The sequence below is a fragment of the Microcaecilia unicolor genome, chromosome 1 (assembly GCF_901765095.1).
Source record: "Microcaecilia unicolor chromosome 1, aMicUni1.1, whole genome shotgun sequence".
Taxonomy (NCBI): domain Eukaryota; kingdom Metazoa; phylum Chordata; class Amphibia; order Gymnophiona; family Siphonopidae; genus Microcaecilia; species Microcaecilia unicolor.
In genome coordinates, this window is record NC_044031.1 from 273,020,963 (window position 1) to 273,038,086 (window position 17,124).

Here is a 17,124-nt window from a genome sequence, read left to right on the forward strand (position 1 = left end):
CGCCCAGTAGCATCTATCCCACTGGTAGTCAAACTGATGGAAAGCATGGTAACCAAACAGCTCACCGACTACATAAATAGACCATGTTTGTAAGGGATGTATAACAGAAATCAACAATGAAATCAAACTCAGCTTGAACATCATGAACTCATGGGCGAATGTATTTCAACTAAACCTCAACGCAGAAAAAAAACACACTGTCTCTTCCTTTCATCTCAATACAACACGAATAAACCCACTAACATAAGCACCCCAGACTACACCCTTCCTATTTCAGACACAATAGACCGAAACCTCACGCTAGAAAATCAAACGAAATCTGTGACAAATAAATTGTTCCATTCAATGTGGAAACTCAAATGTATGAAACCTTTCTTCCCAAGGGAAATATTTCACAACTTGGTACAATCTATGGTACTGAGCCACCTAGACCACTGTAATGGAATCTATGCGGGATGCAAAGAAATAATCATAAAGAAACTCCAAACTGCTCAAAACACCGCAGCCAGGCTTATATTTGGTAAAACGAGATTCGAAAGCGCCAAACCCCTAAGAGAAAAACTGCATTGGCTTCCAATCAAAGAACGGATTGCGTTCAAAATCTGCACTCTGGTTCATAAAATCATCTACAGCGAAGCCCCAGGATACATGTTAAACCTCATAGACCTACCAACTAGAAACACAACAAGATCAACACGCTCATACCTAAACCTTCACTACCCAAGCTGCAAAGGACTCAAATACAAATCAACCTATGCATCCAGTTTCTCCTATATAAGCATGCAATGACCTACCAAACTTCCGGAAATCACTAAAGACTATCTTCAAAAAGGCATACCCTAACGATCCAACTTAAATACCTGAATCCTGCAACACAACGATACTAATACTTGAACTGGACATAACTTAAAGATTCCTCCTTTCTATTCCCTTATGTGTCTGTCACACATGCACCTTATTGTACCATAATATCACTCTGTATTTGTCATACCGGAAGGCGATCGCCTCACGGTACTATGTAAGCCACATTGAGCCTGCAAATAGGTGGTAAAATGTGGGATACAAATGCAACAAATACATTTCAAATGACATATTCCAATCACTACACTATAAGTTAACATACAAATAAAACAAAAAAAAGAAAATCTGATGATGCCATTTTATTGGACAAAATACATTTTTCAATTAGTTTTCAGAGGTCAAAACCTCTTTCCTCAGGTCTGGACAGTATACTGCTGATATAGTATTCTGTTATGACATGAAAAAGGGGGGTTTGGTTTCCAACCATTAGTCAAAAATATATTAAAATTAGTCCAATAAAGATATCACCTTATTTCAATTTTCTATATTTATTAACACAGCTACCACACTACTGCTTGATATTTTCTGAAGATTTTATTTCCTCTGTTTGGCTGTTCCAGCCCTTATAATGGGGGAATACTGGGCAAAAACATGACAAAGGGGGCCTTTTACTAAAGCTTAGTGCGCTCTAAATGAGTTTCTTAGCATTTAGAGCTTGCTAAGCTTTAGTAAAAGGGCCCCAAAGTGTACAGAACTTTCAATCTTTTTTTTATTTCGCTCAAAATTCCCTCAGGAGTAATATATATTCAATAGAGTGTCCTTTGCAGGCAGGTGGTGACATTAATGGAGTGTGGGTGTAGAGAACACTTATGCATATAACTCAGTGATTCCCAAACCTGTCCTGGGGAACCCCAGGTTTTCAGGATATCCACAATGAATATGCATGAGATTGATTTGCATACACTGCCTCCTTGGTATGAAAATCTACCTCATGCATATTAATTGTGGATATCCTGAAAACCTGACGCTGGGGTTCCCCCAAGACAGGTTTGGGAACCTCTGAGATACCTTATAGAATATTGTAAGTTACACACATATCTCTACAATCTATGTGCAAGCATTCACACTAGTAATATGCTTATGCTTTGTAGAACTTCCCTCCACATGATGTGTGCAAGTTCCACAAGGAATGGTAGTGGGATTTGAACCTTGACTTCACTAATTCTTAGCCCACTGCTCTAACTCAGGGGCTCTCAACCCAGTCCTCGGGACATGCCAAGCCAGTCAGGTTCTCAGGATACCCAGAATGAATATGCATGAGATAGTTCGACATACAATGGAGGTAGTGCATGCAAATTTATCTCATGCATATTCATTGCGCATAGCTTGAAAACCAGACTGGCATGGTGCATCCTGAGGACTGGGTTGAGAACAGCTGTTTTAATATCTTGGCAGCTGAGCAAGTCTAGGCTTCACCTAGATAAGAAACTAGCAGCACATTGCTGACATTTTTTTTTACTGTACTTTTATTATATACTAGTAAAAAAGGCCAGTTTCTGGAGCAAATGAAACGGGCACTAGCAAGGTTTTCCTCCCCAACCCCCCCCCCCCCACCTCCTCGTCGTTGTGAAGCCACTGACGCCATTGCTCCGTACCTCATCAACGCACCTTCATCACCTTCTTTGTTCTGAAGCCACTGACGCCATTGCTCCGCCCTCGATGTGTGATGCCATTGCTCCGCCCTCGACGTCATCACGTTTGACGCGAGGGCGGGGCCAGAGACGTAGTGATTTCGGTGACTTCACCACCACGAACCCTTCATGAAGGAAGTGACGTCAGTGGCTTGGCTTCAGTGACGTCAGTGTCTTCAGAACGTTGAGGGTGAGTTTTATTATATAGGATTTTTTTTTATATAAAAGAAATAAACAACAAAGGAAACAATATGATCAACCATACAACAGAAACATAGGTAGATACACATGGTTCCTTCAATGCACCTACCCACCCCCACAAATAATACAAACAAACCCCCTCAATCTCTCCATCCCCCAACTCCCCTACAGAATCCAACCCCCCACACCCTCAAACAAAATATCTCTTATCCCACCCACCATATATATCAGTTCAGTTGGGAGCAGACCTCCATACTTAGAACCTCTTCCATCGTTTCTCAAAGAGATGGACTTTGTTATATTTTAATGCAGTCAAAATCTGGATTTTTCTCCTGGCTCGGATTCCCGAGCGTTTTTCTTGTTGGGGAGCATTAGGTATACACTACTTGTATCAATAACAGACAGTTGCAAACTGAAACCTCTTCCTTCCTCCAGTCTCATACGAGTAGCCATTTAAGACCACTGTTGCGCCTATAGCATATCCTTCAAAAGTGAGAGGTGAGCGACTCTTTATACTATTTTTATGAGAGGTTTATGATGGAGTACCTTGAGCTGTTATGAGAGGTCGCGGCAGCCATTTTACAAAGGTGCCGCAAGGGGCAGGAGCGAGGGGGCTCTGCTTCTGCCCCCGACGACAACCGCTGGACCACCACGGATTAAGGTAGGCCTGGGGGGCCTACATGAACTACGGAGGGGGAAGGGGGGATGGATGGCATTTGTGGGGATGGGGAGAGGATGCAACACATTGAGGGCCGGGGAGGGGGCTTTACTTACAAGAAAACAAAAAAAAGAAAACAACAAAGCTTATGCAGGTCCAGGCTTTTGAGTTGCCCTAAATTTACCCACTTAAGCTTATGCAGGCATCAGCTGAATATCTCCGGCACCCACATACGCCCTGGCTCCTCCCCAACATGGCCCTGGCCCACCCCTGACCAGCCCACTTTATTTTGGGTCAGTCAGAGGCGATATCCAGCAGCACTGCCCGGTTTAATGCTGCTGAATATCAGCAATTGGGTGGGGACAGGTGATTTAAGAGGGCTAGAGTCTCTCCAGCCCACTTCAATCATTCTGAATATTGACCTGCAAGAATATTATAATGCCTCTGTCTTGGTCCAAGGTGCAACCTCACCTTGAGTACTGCATTCAATTCTGGTCGCTGTATCTCAAAAAAGATATAGCAGAATTAGAAAAGGTTCAAAAGTGACCAAAATGATAAAGGGGATGGAACTCCTCCCGTATGAGGAAAGGCTAAAGAGGTTATGGCTTTTCAGCTTGGAAAACAGACATCTGAAGGGGGTTTATGACTGAGGTTTATAAAATCCTGAGTGGTGTACAATGGATAGAAGTGAATCGATTTTTCACTATTTCAAAAAGTACAAAGACCAGGGGACACTCAATTAAGTTACATGGAAATATTTTTTAAACTAATATTAGGAAATATTTTTTCACTCAAAGAATAGAGGTTCTTGAACTCACTACTGGATCCACCCCAGGATATTGAGGGAGCTCAGAGAGGTTTTGGCGGGTCCTCTTAAAGATTTGTTTAATATATCCTTGCAGACGGGAAAGGTTCCGAGGGATTGGAGAACGGCAGAGGTGGTCCCTCTTCACAAAAGTGGTGATAGGGAAGAAGCTGGAAACTACAGGCCGGTAAGCCTCACTTCAGTTATTGGAAAAGTAATGGAAACGATGCTGAAGGAAAGGATAGTGAATTTCCTGGAAGTCAATAAGTTGCAAGATCCGAGACAACATGGTTTAACGAAAGAGAAATCGTGCCAAACGAATCTCATTGAGTTCTTTGATTGGGTGACAGAAGAATTGAATCAGGGACGAGCTATAGACGTAATCTACTTAGATTTCAGCAAAGCTTTTGACACGGTTCCCCACAAGAGGCTCTTAAATAAACTGGAGGGGCTGAAGATAGGACCTGAAGTGGTGAACTGGATTAGGAACTGGTTGACGGACAGACACCAGACGGTGGTGGTGAATGGAATTCACTCGGAGGGAAAGGTGAGTAGTGGAGTGCCTCAGGGATCGGTGCTGGGGCCGATTCTGTTCAATATATTTTTGAGTGACATTGCCGAAGGGTTAGAAGGTAAAGTTTGCCTATTTGCGGATGATACTAAGATCTGTAACAGAGTGGACACCCGGGAGGGAGTGGAAAACATGAAAAAGGATCTGAGGAAGCTAGAAGAATGGTCTAAGGTTTGGCAATTAAAATTCAATGCGAAGAAATACAAAGTGATGCACTTAGGGAATAGAAATCCACGGGAGACGTATGTGTTAGGCGGGGAGAGTCTGATAGGTATGGGCAGAGAGAGGGATCTTGGGGTGATAGTATCTGAGGATTTGAAGGTGACGAAACAGTGTGACAAGGCGGTGGCCGTAGCTAGAAGGTTGTTAGGCTGTATAGAGAGAGGTGTGACCAGCAGAAGAAAGGGGGTGTTGATGCCCCTGTATAAGTCATGGGTGAGGCCCTACCTGGAGTATTGTGTTCAGTTTTGGAGGCCGTATCTTGTTAAGGATGTAAAAAGAATTGAAGTGGTGCAAAGAAAAGATACGAGAATGGAATGGGATTTGCGTTACAAGACATATGAGGAGAGACTTGCTGAACTAAACATGTATACTCTGGAGGAAAGGAGAAACAGGGGTGATATGATACAGACGTTCAAATATTTGAAAGGTATTAATCCGCAAATGAACCTTTTCCGGAGATGGGAAGATGGTAGAACGAGAGGACATGAAATGAGATTGAAGGGGGGCAGACTCAAGAAAAATGTCAGGAAGTATTTTTTCACGGAGAGAGTAGTGGATGCTTGGAATGCTCTCCCGCGGGAGGTGGTGGAAATGAAAACCGTAACGGAATTCAAACATGCCTGGGATAAGCATAAAGGAATCCTGTGCCGAAGGAATGGATCCTCAGGAGCTTAGTCAAGATCGGGAGGCGGGGCTGGTGGTTGGTAGGCGGGGATAGTGCTGGGCAGACTTATACGGTCTGTGCCAGAGCCGGTGGTTGGGAGGCAGGGCTGGTGGTTGGGAGGTGAGGGTAGTGCTGGGCAGACTTATACGGTCTGTGCCAGAGCCGGTGGTTGGGAGAAGGGGCTGGTGGTTGGGAGGCGGGGATAGTGCTGGGCAGACTTATACGGTCTGTGCCCTGAAGAGCACAGGTACAAATCAAAATAGGGTATACACAAAAAGCAGCAAATATGAGCTATCTTGTTGGGTAGACTGGATGGACTATGCAGGTCTTTTTCTGCCGTCATCTACTATGTTACTATGTGGTAACAACGGCAAGCATATCTGGGTTTAAAAAAAGGTTTGGACAAGTTCCTGGAGGAAATGTTCATAGTCTGTTATTGAGATGGACATGGGGGAAGCCACTGCTTGCCCCGGGATTGGTAGCATGGAATGTTGCAACTAATTGGGTTTCTGCCAGGTACTTGTGACCTGGATTGGCCACTGTCGGAAGCCGGATACTGGGCTACATGGACAATTGAACTGACCCAGTATGGCTATTCTTATGTTCTTATACTATTACCGATTCTAGATGTCCTGCTAGGAATCTCTTTCAATTCTCTCTCGCCTCATCAATCAACTTTCCTCTCCTGCTGCCGATGTAGCCCTTATCCCATCTGCTACAGACTTGGGTAATTTATTTGTAGGTAAAATTTCCCAGCTACTGTGTGCTATAGATAACACTACTCCTATATCTCCTTGTACATCAACACACTCTATTTCCCCCACCCTTTGCTCCACTTTGAGTTCTTTCCAAATACATTCCCTCACAACATTCTCAATCTTGCTTAGTCACATGCACCAGACAACCTGTTTACTAGACCCTCTCCCCTCTAGCTGGTTGAAAATTCCCCTCCATAGCCTCACCCCTCTCCTTCTTCACCTTGTAATGCTTAGCCTCACGTCTGGATCTATCCTTCCCCTTGGAAAAAAAGCTGTTGTTAAGCCATTATTGAAATATCCATCTAGAGACCCCATTGTCCCCATTCACTATAAGGCCTGTTTCTAACCTTTATATTGCCTCCAACATCAGAGAAAATTGCCTTTGATCAGCCCCTCTGTTTTCCCCATGGTCTCTCAATCTTGCACCCCAGACAAACTGTTTTTCATTTCGAACACAGCACTGAAACTACCATCACTTCCCTACTTAGCGAATTCCACACCATCTTAGATAGGGGAAATATTGCTTATCTCTCTGCAGCCTTCGACCTGGTCAAACACTCTCTCTTACTATTTCAGCTAGAGGCCATCAGTTTTAGGGGCACTGTCCTTTCCTGGTTCACTTCCTACCTTTCCAGTCGATCTTTCACAGTTTCCACTTGTGTTTCCAGATCCACAAATACCCCCCTTAAATGTGGGGTCCCCCAGGGTTCCATTCTTTCGCCCCTTCTATTTAACAATTTCCTATGTCCACTAGCCACCCTTTTGCAAGATTTCAACATCCACTTCTTTGTCTATGCTGATGAAATTCTACTTATCTACCCCACTACTTTCTATGCCCCCAGCATTGGTCCTCTGCACGCTGTCCTTCATGCCCTTTCTGATTGGCACCTCGCCCACAGACTTGTACTTAATGCTACTAAGACCACTGCTTGTTAGATTACTGGCCCATGCCCCACTCCCTCTATCCCTTTGTTGTTCCTCAACCACCCTTTCACATCAGTTCCTTTCTTCTGCTATTTGGAAGTGATCTTCGACTTTCATCTTTCATTAGAACATCAGGTCTCCCACATGGTTAAATTAGGTTGCTTTTGGTTATGTTGTCTGCGATCAATTCACAAACTCTTAGACTTACCCTTGCATACCCTAATCCATTCCTTTATTATATCCCACCTAGACTACTGCAATTCCTATGCTGATATCACCCAGATTCAGAACTCTGCTGCCTGTTTACACTGGCTTCCTATCTCTTTTAGGTCCTGGTTTAAGATTCTTACTTACAAGGTCTTTCATTCTAGTAGCCCTTCTTCTGTCATCATCCCCTATACCCAAGCCTGCTCTCTTTGCTCTCTAGATGTCCATCGCATTGTTCTTCCCTCCCCTCTGTTTGCACACTACAGATCCACTAGGTCCACTGCCTTCTTTTTTCTGGCCGCCAAATTTTGGAATGACCTTTGCCCTATACTTCATTCTGAGCTTTCTCTCCCCAGATTCAAAACAAGCCTCAAAGCTCATTTTTTTCAGACTGGCCTTTGGCGCCCCCCTGAGCTAACTTGACCAGCGGTGACTATGGGAGAAAATAACTTTTAAAACTTAAACATTTTTTATCCTATTGTTTCCTGTGTTTGAGTGTTATCTCTTTGATGTGCATGCACTCTTGTCACGCTGGTCAGGAATAGTGAGCCCTTGGGCCACTGCCGAGGAGCGGCAGTGGCAGGCGAATCACCCAAACAGGAGGCAAGGCAGAACAGACTGGTACCACCAGAACTGGAACAGCCAGACTGAAGTTGCTGAACTGGAACAGAAGCAATAAGCAGGAGAATAGTCCACGAGCCAAGCAGAGTTTTACTGGCAGGCAGCAAAGCAGAAGGGAAACCAGGAACCAAACAGAGTCTATAGGCTGGCGGCAATCAGTAGTAAACCAGGAATCAAGCAGGGACTTGGGCAGGCAGCAAACAGGAGAATAAGCCAGGAATCAAGCAGGGTCTTGGGCAGGCAGCAGACAGTAGAATAAACCAGGAAACAAGCAGAGTCTTAGGCAGGCAGCAGACAGTAGAATAATCCAGGAAAACAAGCAGAGTCAAGCTGACAAAGCTTTCAGGGCAGGAACCGCAACAGACCAACAGGGACAGGAACAGGAACACAACTCAAGACCTCTGTTGCCAAGGCAAAGTAGAAAGTTTCCAGGTGGTTAATAAAGGCAACATACAAGGGAGGTCACCAGGTAAGGGTGCTGCTTAGTTCCAAAAATCCCAAGACAGTCTGGAAGGCTGGAAAATCCATACCGGACCAGACCAGCATGAATTCTGTAATATGGGAAACAGCAGACAGTCCATCGCAGCCACCAGGTCTAACCACCAGGTGGCGAGATGCATGAGAGCATGAAACATGGGCACAATCGTGACAACTCTTTAATTAATTTAGTTATTTATTGCACTTGTATCTCACATTTTCCCACCTATTTGCAGGCTCAATGTGGCTTACAGAGTCCTGTTATGGCATCACCATTACAGGGTATAATATACAATTTGGGATTACAGGGTATAACATACAGTTGGTGTTACAAAGAGATTAAGGATGACAAAAAGAACTAAGCAATTATAGAATGAAGATATTCAGAATAGGAGTGAGGTAGTGTTGTATTATAGTTAAGCTATGGATTCTGATGGTAGGCCTTGTTGAAGAGATAGGTTTTCAGGGATTTGCGAAAGTTAGTTATTTCGTTAATTGTTTTCAAGTTAGTTGGTAGTGCATTCCACAGCTGCGTGCTCATGTAGGCAAAGCTGGTCACATGTGTTAGTTTGTATTTTAATCCTTTACAGCTGGGGAAGTGTAGATTGAGAAATGTGCGAGCAGATCTTTTAGCGTTTCTGGGTGGGAGGTCCACGAGATCTAGCATGGAGGTCGGGGCATCTCCGTAAATGATTTTATGAACAATCATACAGATCTTGAACGCGGTATGTTTTTTGAGTGGGAGCCAGTGTAATTTCTCTCTTAGGGGTTTTGCAGTTTCATATTTTGTTTTTCCAAATACGAGTCTGGATGCGGTGTTCTGGGCTGTTTGAAGTTTCTTGATGGTCTGTTCTTTACATCCTGCGTAGACGGCATTACAGTAATCCAGGTGGCTTAGTACCATTGACTGTACCAAGTTACGAAAAACGGTTCTGGGGAAGAAAGGTTTTACTCTTTTGAGTTTCCACATGGAGTGGAACATCTGCATTAAGTTTTAGTTGGAATGCATCCGCCCAGGAATGCATGATTTGGAAGCTTTGGTTGATGTCATTGGTGATTTCCTTTAGCTCATGCTTGAACGGGATGTAGATCGTGACATCATCTGCATATATATATGGATTGAGGTTTTGATTGGCTAGTAGCTTGGCTAAGGGTATCATCATTAGGTTGAAGAGGGTGGGTGAGAGGGGGAATCCTTGGAGGACTCCACATTCAGGTTTCTATGGGGCTGAAGTGGCCGTGTTAGTTGTTACTTGGTATGATCTTGTGGTCAGGAATCCTTTAAGAACATTGACTCCGATTCCAAAGTATTCTAGGATGTGTAGTAATATTTCATGGTTGACCATGTCAAAGGCACTGGACATGTCAAATTGTAGGAGAAGTACATTGTTGCCAGTTGCAATTGTTTGTTTGAATTTATTCATTAAAGTCACTAGTACTGTTTCAGTGCTGTAGTTCGATCGAAATCCTGATTGAGATTCGTGCAGGATTGAGTGTTTATTTAGGTAGTTAGTGAGCTGTTTCGTCACTACGCCTTCCATAAGTTTGGTTATCAGCGGGATGGAAGCTACTGGGCGATAGTTGGTTAAGTCACTTGTGCTTTTCTTTGCATCATTAGGTAGAGGAGTCCCTCTTCCATCGTTGTTTGTAAACTGCTTTGACCTCACCTACGTAAAGGTGGTATATCAAGTAAAGAAATAAACAAACACTCTCTAGAGTCGGGAGTGGTCCCAGAGGACTGGAGAAGAAAGAGGTTGGGAACTACAGGCTGGTAAGTCTGACTTCTGTGGTAAGCAAATGAATGGAAACGCTTTTAAAAGAGAGAATAGTGAAGTTTCTGGAATATAATGGATTACAGGACCAGAAGCAACATGGTTTAACTAGAGGTAGGTCTTGTCAGACAAATCTGATTAACTTCTGTGACTGGGTGACTAGAGAGTTGGATTGAAGGAGAGTGCTAGATGTGGTGTATTTAGATTTTAGCAAAGCCTTTGACACGGTTCCACATAGACAACTAATAAATAAACTGAGTACCCTCAGTATGAGCCCTAAAGTGACTGGGTTAGAAACTAGTTGAATAGAAGGTGACAGAGGGTAGTGATAGAGCTCATTCTGAGGGGAAAAAATGTTACCAGTGGTGTGCCTTAAGGTTCGGTTCTTAGGCCGGTTCTTTTTCACATTTTTGTATGCAATATTGCTGAAGGGCTGTCTGGTAATGTTTGCCTCTTTGTGGATGATACCAAAATCCGCAATAGGGTAGACAACCCTGACAGTGTGGATAACATGAGGAAGGACTTAGCGAAGCTAGAGGAATGGTCTGGAATTTGACAGTTAAGATTTAATGCTAAGAAATGCAGGGTCATGCATTTGGGCTGCAAAAACCTGAGGGAACCGTACAAGTTTAGAGGGAGAAGAACTTTTGTGCACGAAAGAGTTGCTGGACTTGGGTGTAATCATATCAGGGGCGTAGCTACGGGTGGGCCTGGATGGGCCTGGGTGGGCCCAGGCCCACCCAATCTCAGCTCAGGCCCACCCAGTTTAAGCGCTGAAAAGTGCACAGCTGAGCTGAGCAGCCACTGCCTTTTTGCCTCGCAGCAGCGCCGGCCTGCTCAGCCACTTCCCACCTGCTTTTAGTCTCTCAGGCGGCACCAGTAGCTGTAGTGAGCGAAGTGACACTCCATGACGCAAGCCACGCGCTGTGCGGTGCCGAACAAATCCACCACTTCCTGTGGGCTGAGGTCGCGGAAACGAGGAACTGGGCGCAGAGGACAAACCAACACGTGTCCGGGCAGCACCGGTCGCCGGTTTACCAGTGCGAACGAGAGCTCTCAAATAGCTTCATGTCTACACATCCTGAAGGGACATTTGGTGTAATAATATATATGAGAGCAAGTGAGTGGCAAAATAAATTCTTATTGCTTTTATTTCTCTTTGACTTCTTATCACCTTATGAGAAAGATGCTCTCTCTGTTTACTGTGGTATTCTTTAAAAGTTCACAGAAGTAATATCCTCTGACAATTAAAACTCTGGCTGCTAAGTCATTATTCTTACAACTTCTCTCTCCCCCCCCCCCCCCCCCCCCCCCGTGTATCTTTTGAATTCTCAAGAGCATAAATGTTCATAACAGTGACAGCAGTTACTTTTCTCAGTATGGGATCTGTTGGTATGTGGATTTGCACAAGAACAGCAAAAAATAATTCGGTTACAAATGCTATTTTGAATTACCACAGGCAGGGAAAGATTGTGCCTAAAAAATTAGCACAAGCATGGCAATCCTCTCCTCTCCCCTTTCTTTCTCTCTCCCCATCTAACCTTGGTGCTGCAGTGTGGGCTGCTAGGTTCAGTGTATTATCACTGCAAGTCTCTGCCTCATTTAAACAAATTCCAGAAGCAGTAGTTTCCCTCCTTTCAAATCTGCCCCCTTAAAGGTACATGAGTTCATGAGCTGGCAGCTATTCCTGTACTGTGGCCTGCAAATCCCTGCATCTTTAAGAGGCTCGGGGGGGCCTCACTTTTGGGTTGCAAATCCTCTGCTTTCCTGGCGGGCGCAGATACTAAGCCCCACCAGCCAAACACCTCTCCTCACTGGGTCCTGCCTGCAGCAGCAGCAGCAGTGTTGCCAGGTACTCGCCCCGAAACCCGTCCAAAAAGTTCACACCCCCACCCCCGCCGTCATCAACTCCACCTCCGTCATCGACCCCGTCTCTTCCATCATCGGCCCCGCCCAAAACATCACTAACCCCGCCCCCAGCGGCCCGAAAAACCGGACAAAAACCACTGAAAAAAACCAAAAACCAGCCCAAAAAACCGCGACCTGCAGCGGGCAAAAATTTCCCGCAGCAGGTCGCGGAAAACCGCCCAATTCACCTGGCAACCTTGAGCAGCAGTTATTCAATAGGCGCACTTTGTACATGCTTAGTTGAGGTCTAACTGAGCATGTGCAATAGTGGTGAAGCGCTCCTGCTGAATAAGTGCTGCTGCAGGCATGTGTAAGGCAGGAGAGGTCTTTGGCTGGCAGGGCATGGCATCCCTGCCAGCTCAGGCATTTATATTTTGAAGAGCCAAGGGCACAAATGTATCTAAAAATAAAAAAAAAGTTGGGGTGGGGGAGAGAGAATTACTTGCCCACCCACATTGGGCCAAGGCCTACCCAGAATTGGTTGTCTGGCTACGCCACTGGATCATATGTGTTGATCTTAAGGTGGAGAAACAAGTAGAAAAGGTGATGGTGAAAGCTAGAAGGATGCTTGGGTGCATAGGGAGAGGAATGGCCAGTAGGAAAAAAGAGGTAATGAGACCTCATTTAGAATATTGTATACATTTCTGGAGACCACACTTTTAAAAAGATATAAGCAGGATTGAGTCGATCTAGAGGGTGGCTACTAGCATGGTCTGTGGTAATCATAAACAATATTTTTATTACATTTGTACCCCGCACTTTCCCACTCATGGCAGGCTCAATGCGGCAGGCAATGGAGGGTTAAGTGACTTGCCCAGAGTCCTGTGCCGGGAATTGAACTCAGTTCTCCAGGACCAAAGTCCACCACCCTAACCACTAGGCCACTCCTCCACTAAAAGATCTCAATATGTATTCGTTGGAAGAAAGGCGGGAAATGGGAAATATGATAGAGACATTTAAATACCTGTGTGGCATAAATGCACAAGAGGCAATTCTTTTACAATTGAAAGAAAGTTCTGGAACAAGGGGGCACAGGATGAAGGTGAAAGGGGATGAATTGAGAAGTAGCCTGAGGAAATTCTTCTTCATGAAAAGGGTGGAGAATTAATGAAACAGCCTCCCGGTGGAAAGAGTAGAGAGGAAAACAGTATCTGAATTAAAGAGAGCTTGGGAAAAGCAATAGGATCTCTAAGGGAGTGATGGGGAGAGGAGGTGGCATGGATGGGCAGACTGGACAGGCCATATGGTCTGTATCTGCCTACATTTTTCTGTGTTTCTATGTTCAAAAGCAAGGAGCAAATTTACCAAGCATATAAAAAACTAATATTTGCAGTGATTGTTATGGTTGTCTGGGTCTTGCTGCATCCTAGTAAGTGGAACAGACATTTCAACCATCATGCTGTGGCTTTCTTCAGGGTGTGCTGTGAGATCTGCAGTTTGTCTTTATATAGTGACAAACAAGATTTTCCTACCAAAATTGAAATTTGTGACCAACATTTTTCAGGGGCAAAATAAAATTACCCTAGGGTAAAAGGTAACCGCACTGTTTGCATCAATGCGAGCATTTTCAGTATTGCTCCACAACTCCTATGCATCTGAACCTCTCCCTCAGAGGCCTTTGATACAGTAGAGGAAAGTTTGTGTTTAAAAAGGCCATCACTCAGTGGCCTGAATGCTCAAGTGGATAGACTAGATATTATTTTTTTTTCTCTTTGAAGCCTGAATATATTTTTGATCAAATATTTACTTAAGTGGTAGGCAAACATTCAACTCCTCATCACTGAAATACAAAGGTCAGCCAGAGTGTATTATAAGCACAAGAATGCTCCTCAGTGTACATTCAGCTAGCTTTCTGTGATTTGTGTTTCTAATTCTCCCAGTCTGCAGATAACACACCCCGGTATGTACTCTGGGTTTAGGAATTTAATAGATAGGTGCCAAAGCATTTGCCTGATAAGAAACACTGCTCAGCTAAACAGCAATGCTCAAACCTACTGACATCTCATGGTGCATGCTTGTCAAGACTCAATCTAATAACAAGCAAGGGCGGGGGGGGGGGGGGGGGGGGGGGGTCAGTCTAACACCCCTCCTCCCCAATTACCCTTCCCATATCCTCTTCCTAATTTAGCTCATGCTTCTCCAGGTCTCCCCACAGCTGTTCTGGTCCCTGGCATAACTTTCCTCTTTCTCTCAGGAATGCATTGGGGGGTGGGGGGGAAGGGCCAGAGTACAAGGGGATCCAGTAGTCTTCATTCCAAGGTTGCTGACTGTGGCCAGTATTCCATAGTGCTCTTCAGTCAAGCGCAATGCTAGTCAATTTGGGAAGCTGTAAGCAGGCATCTGCTCAGAGGCCCCACCCATGCAGTCTGCATTGGCTTCGGGTTACTAAGGAAACCCAAGCAGGGTGCAAGCAAGAAGGTTTAATAGACAGGAGACAAGTGAGCCTATCTAGTCCACTGTAAAAGCTGAAGCCAGTAGGCGGAGCTTGCCGCAGTTTTAGTACACCCAAAACAATAGCAAACTAGCAAATGCAATTGAAAACAATAGCAAAACATTATTAGAAATAAGGGACTGCCTATGTGTGGTTCATCTGTAACAAGTCTAAAGCTGTTTCAGTTGGATAGGCAGTGCCTTAAAAGGTGAAGAACTAAAGATAGATTGATTTAGCAGCTTTTTATCGTGAAGTAACAATTGACTATCACTAAAACAGCTTCAAAAACTATTGTAGCTGGTAGAGATAGCAATTATAAACTCCATAGTTTGTGCTCATTTTTCTTCACTGTTCTATACAATGCAGATGGCCAAATTTTAATGAGGATATCCTGTTTCCTGATGGGTTAATGTTAACTGTTGTTGTAATCTGCCTTCGGAAGCCTGGTGTTATAAAGCTGATGGACTATATTGAAATTAAATGGAAGTAAAATTAAACTCTCCTTTCATTGGGATAAACAGCATAAAATGTATTGAACTTTTTTGGGATTTTGCCAGGTATTTGTGACCTGGATTGGCCACTGTTGGAAACAGGATGCTGGGCTTGATGGACCTTTGGTCTGTCCCATTGTGCCTAAACCTCAAACCACAACAAAACCAAAGCTCATAATAGACTCTATGCAACTCTTCCCCTCTACGATTCCCCAATGTGCCTATAACACATGAACCTTATTCGTCTACTACAACTCTCTGTATTTGTTTCACTACCGGAAATGGCGATTGCCTCTACAGTATTATGTAAGCCACATTGAGCTTGCTAATAGGTGGGAAAATGTGGGATACAAATGTAACAAATAAATAAAATAAATACTTATGTACTTATGGAATCACATCATCTGTTTTGTAGAAATTTACCTTTTAGATACAAAAATGGATTATTCTGTTTTTGAACATGTTTCAGAGACAAGTGGTTTTATAAGTCAAAATAAAAAATATTTTGTTTCATGTAGATCTCTTTTATTTAAACATAACTAAATGGGCTATAAGCTCCTAATGCAGTCCATTGGTTTTCTTATATTTTGTTCTTGTGATGACTTATCCAGTGCCAAAAATGAAAACTCTTATCTCTTCTATCTGGTTGATAATAAAAGCAGCTCCCAGTTTCAATCTAATTAATGTTTTTTTTTTATTTTTAATTCTACTTATAAATAGTAAGTCTGATTGTTAAGCACCTGATTTTCATAACATGATGTCTGTTTTTGTGGCCCTTTACTAGATGAAAACATCTCTGCATGAATACAGGGAGTCCCTATAGCCAGCCCCTCCAAATGACACAATTTAAAATGTAGAACAAATTAGTATTCTAACTGATGAAACTAATACTTAGTATTCATGCAGAGGAATACTTCCTCTGTGTACATCCGTATACTGCACAAGCCAGCATGTTTGAAAATATAAGTGAGATTAAATAAAAATGCCACCAACATTAAACAACGACAAGGATGCAGCAGGTCATAGGTTTGCTTGCATGTTTTTGGTATACTGGATGACGGCTGCGTGGGGGAGTGGAAACAGAAATTAACCTAATAGGTTTCAAGTTGTTGACGTCGCTTTGTCTCCTGTCTACTAAATCTCCTTGGGTACAAGAAAAGTGAGGGCTGGGCTCACAGGCTCCATATTAGCCCTTTCTCATTATTGAATGGAGAAGTAGTTTAATGGTTAGTGCAGTGGACTGAGATCCTGGGGAACTGGGTTCAATTCCCACTGCAGCTCTTTGTGATCCTGGGCAAGTCACTTAATCCTCCATTGCCCCAGGTACAAAAAAAAAATTGTGAACCTACTAGGGACAGAGTAAGTACCTGCATATGTGTGCATGTCCAGTAGTGCTATTGAAATGATTAGTAATAGTAGTATTGCTGCTCAACGATTGAAGCTGAGCATTGGGCTAGCAGTCCTAGGGTGAGGACCATTTGAGCCTGGCCCCTCTGTATTGTGGAGGTAGCTTAGATACAGTTTATCTCAGTGCCTGGGGCACAAGTTGTCAGCACTGATTCCTTTAAGCTGAGCAGGAGCTGTCCACCTACAGTCCTGCCAGTGGGGGGAGGCTGTTTCACTATTACATTTTCAGTAGTGAGAGACAGGCTAGCTCGGCAGGACTCCAGGGAACCCGTCTGTCCCAAATGCTTGAAAACACAATACTGAAGCACCACCCCCTACTGGCAGCAATGCAGTTGGAGGACTCCTGCTCTGCTTAGAGGGAACAGTGGTCTCAGGCAGAGGTGTTTGGATAAAATCAGTGCAGGACATATAACCTGGTGTGTGCGTACATGACGATTAGTGGCCCTGAATGTACTTAATTTGTAACAGGAAGCTTACATGGGAGGTGGTGTTGGAATCACCACAAGGCCTGTGAA